The sequence below is a fragment of the Lepeophtheirus salmonis genome, chromosome 9 (genome assembly GCF_016086655.4).
Source record: "Lepeophtheirus salmonis chromosome 9, UVic_Lsal_1.4, whole genome shotgun sequence".
Taxonomy (NCBI): domain Eukaryota; kingdom Metazoa; phylum Arthropoda; class Copepoda; order Siphonostomatoida; family Caligidae; genus Lepeophtheirus; species Lepeophtheirus salmonis.
The window spans coordinates 28,459,636-28,466,012 of NC_052139.2; positions in this window are offsets into that span (position 1 = coordinate 28,459,636).

Below are 6,377 nucleotides of genomic sequence, written 5' to 3' on the forward strand. Positions count from 1 at the left end.
ACAAATTCAAATATTAAAAATTTCGAAAGATTAAATTTCAAATATTCAGTTTTTTCAAAATAAATATCAAAAATGCATAGCTATTCACAAAATATAAATATTTTAAGAGGATCTTAATTTTCGGATTTTTTTTGGAAAAAATTTCAAAATCCAGAGTGGCTTGAGAAAATTAAATTTTTTGGAAAAAAATTTCAAAAATTAAATTTAAATTATTACATTTTTTCAAATAAATTTCAAGACCCAGCCATAAGGCCTGAAAAACACAATACTTCTGCAAGGAGCACTTTGCTGACTTCTGGGACAAGACATTCAAGCCCTTTTCCAGTCATGATCTCCTTCCCCTCGACTTTGGATTGTGGAGCATCTTAGAAAACATGGTTGGGAAGACATCACACATAAATATGCAGGAGTTCAAAGCCAGCATCAAGAAGCAATATGCCAACATGTCCACAGATTATACTGTGGCAACCTGCGCCAAGTTCCGACCTTGTGTGGAGGCTGTGATAGAGGCTGGAGGCAGCATTACTCAATATTTTTTTACCATGTTTATTGCTAAAAGTTTTTAAAATAACATTTTTATTATAATTTTTTAAGTAAAAGTGGTTAAGGTTTTGAATTTGCTTCTTCATTGCAAAAAATATCCCTCTACCATTCTGTATTGAAATCTTGTAATTAAAATAAAGAAGATAAAATCGTAATTAGATGCTACTGCAAGTTCGAAGTCCCCACCCTGTCATTCACTCTGAGCGGATAAACTATTTATTACCAAATGTCTACGCAAAAACAGGTTATAATGACTTTTTTCAAAGACAAGTGTTTATTACACTTGTCTTTTTCGCCGAATTTTTTGTAAAGTTTTATCAACAAATTATTCTTATTAGCCCTTTGAATGTGCTGCAAATTGCACTTAAATTAGCTCAAGTTGATCATCACAATAAAAAAATAAGAAATGAAAAAAATGTCATGTTTGAAATCGACGGCATCGGGCTCAATATAAGTCTTTTAAATTAAATAATGATTCTGAACTACAGCTAAATTGCTGGGGTATCTACATTCATCCTAGTTATTTAATATTAAGCCTATATTTGACTCAAATATTGACCTGTATGTATATTAATTGAGTACGAAATGAGGATTTTCTCCTTCTCTTTATTTTTTTCCCAATATTCTTTTTATGTTGGTGTTCCCCAAATGACCAATTTATTTTTTAAATTATATACATATATGTATGTTATGTGCAATAATTAATAGAGGATTCCATGGATTCCAGTTACAAGTATCCTGTGGGCACATTAAATAGTACCCACAGTTATGTTACACATAAATACATAATGACCAAAGAATATAGTTTGATCAAAATGCAATGATAACGGCATGAATTAATAGACTGATGATTAAAATGACTGATGATGCAATTAATTAAAACCTTAGGAGAAGAAGTATATATTGTATCTGCATTCTTTCCTTATTCAAGTTGCAACTGGTACAAAACTAGCTGAATAGTCCTAGTATATATATATATATATGGCAATAACATAAAAGCAAGCTGGGATTTTTATGATGAATCAGAGAAAACGTATCATAAGTTTTTTACTTCAATGAAAACCCAAATAGGATTTTTTAAAGAGTCAAATACAATATATTAAACCACTGAAAAGCTGTCCAGCAAGTTATTAATATTATAGATATTTGTTTTAATTTTTATGTGAACATATTATATATAATTTCAGTCAATTTGATCCGGGGGTATTTGAACTTTAAATTGAATTTTGATATCATTGATATAATTCATTTCAGTTGGTGAGGCATGATGCTCTTGACAAGCTAATTATTGTCTTGTCTTTATTATTTTCGCAATTTGAATACTCATACACTCTTTTTTAATAATAATTTTCACGTCATGACGTCTAAGTAGAATTTATGATCAGTGTCACCGAATAACCAATTTTTATCAGGTTCAGTTAACCTTACAAACCGCAGCTCCTAAGGACTGTATCACTTTTTTAAATTAATATTAATTATAGTACTCAATTGATATGTTTATCATACTGTTGCAATATTGAGAAAAAGTATCACAGCTTGGTTTTATGTTATAGCCACACATATGGTTCAAAAAATATATTTCCTCTTTTTTTTCTTTACAAAAAGGAACCATTTTAAGAACCAGTCTAATATATGTACCTACATACATACTTGAAACTCAAGGTTTTAAAAGAAACAATAGAGGAAGGAGATGTTTTCATGGACAAAATCCTAATTAATTGCTTATGCTATTCAATTACATCTTTAATTAATCTAATTTGACACAGAGAACGATCAGTCAATGTGTATTGGACTACATGGAGTTAAATATATGTAGGTAATCTCCTAAATATGTAGATATCATTCAATTAATTCGTTTTATCAAAATGATAATTAGAATAGAACAAAAAAAAAATAACGTAAACGTAATGAACAAACTACTAATAAACAAATATACACCCAAGATGGCGCCACTATCCTAGGTTATGTTCAGGAATGGGCAGGAAAACGTGGACTGTCGAGCCTCTTGGCCTTTATGTCCTTTGTCAGAAAGTGGCATGATAGAAATTGACATTTATTCGTAGAAGAATGCAAATACTGAGAGTCCTATTAAAATCAAAACACTTTGAATTTTAAACTTCAGCAAGATTTAATTTATTAATTAACAATATAATTTCAAGAAAATTAATAATATAAATAGATGTGTGTCTGAGCTCTTTAAATCAGTAATGTAGCCATACATAGCGACAACGATAGCTTTCAGGCAGGAAAAGGCTTTAAACCCCCTGCGAATGAAGTCATGATGCCCCACTACAGGCTGTAAGTTGCTTTGAGGGCCTCGGTGTTTGGATGACGGGCACTTCAGTTCCTCCCTTGACATGCATCATAATGGTGTAGTCGAGGGGGCTGGTAGAAGGGCTGTAGGGAGGGGCCGAAAGTGTCAAAAAAGAGTTCAAAAGAGCATAAAATACTCAATTAAAAAGAGTCTTACAACGGAGGAAATGGGGTTCTTTCATTGCTGGTGTCAAAGGTGGTCTCTCCACCCTCACAAGGCTCTTTTTACCCACTTTTTTCTAGCTCTCTGGACTGACTCCGAGATATCTTGCATGGGTCCTCACTCACCATGGACTTGAGGGAGGATTGCACTGGACTATTTTCCTGAACTCATTTGTGTCTAGTTTGGTCATTTTGACAGTTCATTTCTAACGTCTTAAACTTGCTGATGGCGTAGACGGGTGTCCTGGAGACACCCAACTGCTTGGAGTACGCGAATGAAAATTTGTCGATCACGTTCTCAACTTGTACTTATCCTAGAGTGCTAAGGTTTTTTTATTATTATTAAGTAATTGTTTATGCTTTAATATACCAGAATATGAATTGCTTTCAATCAATCAACCTTCATTAAATATTCAATTACCAAGTATTCAGATTTCAATGGACCACCTTGCTCATATTACATATAGTAATATATTTTTATGTTGAGGAACCACATATCATATTGCATTCTTCAACGAATTACGCATGTCATGGATAACAAACAATATGTTGATTTCATTATTTAATTCCTGTTATACTGGATCACGAATCTGCAATTAATTTGTTTATATCAAATTTTTGATTTGAATTATTTAAGTACTTTTTGCCTTTTGAGCATGGCTTGAGGCAACTGTTTGAGAAATAAAAAATTCGGTGTCTTGTCATCTTCTCCATTTTCAACAACAAATCATTCTGATTAAAATATATATAATTAAATTTTGTTTTCTTGTAAATATTACTTGTAGCAGCGAGGTTAAAAAATTTGCACTAGCAATTGATTAACTAAGGAGAGGCTGGACGGTACACAGACAAACAAAGTCCCCACAACTCAATGTGGAAGATGGCTGCACTCATATATAAAAGATAGTCACATCTAAATAAAGTCTAAAAATCTACAGTTTGTTTGGTTTTTTTTAATGTCATAGTTGAAATAAAATTATCTGAAAATTTAATAATTGAAACTTATTTCCAAAAACTTTAATATTTAAAATATCATTTAGAACTTTTTCCAAAAAATTAAATTTTTTGTGAACAGTTGTGGATTCCTGGAATGTTTTCTAAATATATTACTAAAACCAACAAACCCTCCCACCCACCACCAATATATATTCTGCGGACGCCCATAATTTTGTGTGTGCATTTTACACTTCTTCTGAATGGGAAAATACCCTCCAAGTTAAGCAATGGCTTGAAAAGTGTTATTATGGGGCTCGACTCCATAGTGCAAAAATAATAACTTAAAAAGAAAAACAATTTTGAAGCGAAAAAAACTTGTTTTTTTTGTTAGACCCAAGAATTATCAGGGCATGTGCTATGTATATATGTGTGGCGATAACATAAACGGAAACATCATTTTTCTCAATATTGCAACAGTATGATAAACACATCAATTGCGCATTATAAATTATATTAATTTAAAAAAGTGATAAAAGCCGCGGTTTGTAAGGTTAACTGAACCTGATAAAAATTGGTTATTCGGTGACACTGATCATAAATTCTACTTAGACGTCATGACGTGAAAATTATTATTAAAAAGAGTGTATGAGTATTCAAATTGCGAGAATAATAAAGACAAGACAATAATTAGCTTGTCAAGAGCATGCCTCACCAACTGAAATGAATTATATCAATGATATCAAAATTCGATTTAAAGTTCAAATACCCCCGGATCAAATTGACTGAAATTATATATAATATGTTCACATAAAAATTAAAACAAATATCCATAATATTAATAACTTAGGAAGCGGATTACTTGTAGTTGGATAAACTGTTCAAACTTTCACCAGCTGGAAAACAAATGGAATTAATTGAGGAATTTGTTTTCCCAAATAGTTGGAAAAGGTATGAGCCCCCTTTGGAAATTACGTTGGAAGAGACAATATAACACATGCCAGAGACTAAAGTGAAGCCCTGGATCGACATGGTTGCCAAATGGAGGCCTTACATGTGGCAGCAGAACTTTTTTTTTTTGTATTGAAGTGCAACAACTTTATTCTAATTAACTAAATTTCTATTAATACAATATATATATTTGATACAAAAAAACAAGTAAAAACAAATCAAACCGATGTTCTACATATTTTAGCATGTCAAGCGGTAAAGGGGTTTTCGTACATTTTAATGTAGAAAAAAACCATAAAAACTATTGAAATTTTGGCATGGTTGCTAACGGGAGGCCTTACATGTGGCAACAGGATTTGAATCCTTGCCACACCTCGAAAAAAAGGTTGCAAATAGCTCCAAGACTATTGTTTATTGCGTTGGGTGTGATCAATCGACAAGCCAACCGAATTCCCTGCAACACCAAATAAACTTATTAGTCGGATCAAGAAGAAATACCAGGAATTACTCAGGGAAGAAGTGGCTTTTCTCACTTTTGGTCTTGTATAGAGACTGTAATGGATAGTGGAGGTCATTTGATTAATAAAATGAATTAGAATTCAGCAAGGTTTTATTTTTTAATCGGACAAATGTTTGGAGAGATAATTGCGTTTGAAAAAAATCCTTTATCGCTGCTGCACAGATAGCCTTGCGCTTTTTTTTTTTTACAAGGAAAAACTATATAAAAAAATTGAATTATTTTTATTCATTAAAACACTTATTTGTTATAATTTGGTGCCATTTGATTTTTATAGACTCGTTTCAGGTAAAAATGCGCTCTTTTCTACCAATTTTAAACGTCAAATGTTGATCAGCATGACTCAAAAATTGTAATTTATTTTTATTTTTTACCAACCAATAAATTTTAAGAACATGTTTCTCAAACATAAAAAAAAAAGATTTTAAGATCCAGTCTACATATAACGGTCCATGCAAAAGAGGCAAATAATGAATCGCATATAAATAACTATAAAGGATTTTTTTGTATTTTATTGAAAAAAAATGTGGCATAATTAATATGTGATTTTATATATAATTATCGAATACGGCCTTTATCAGGTTCCCATGAGTCCTCCAGACGGCTCCAGAAGCCCTGGCATACCCTGATGAAGTAGTCCTTGGACATTGTGGCCCAGGTCTTGTCGACAAAGGCCTTGAGGTCCTCAATATTTGGGTGATGCACTTGACAGGCCTGAATCTCGATGCACCACCATATTAAGTAATTAAAAGGATTGAGATCTGGGGTCTGTGTTAGCCATGAACTTTTGTCGCAGAATGGTATGTTTATGCTTCAGGCCATTGATGAACTTCCTGCAGCGTTCACGGCGATTATTCAGATTAGCCTCTGTGAGGAGAGGCCACTCGCGGGTTCTTCAGAGATCACACTCTAATGGCCCTAGACACTTTAGAGCGACTAAAAGCCTTGTCCTTGGCAA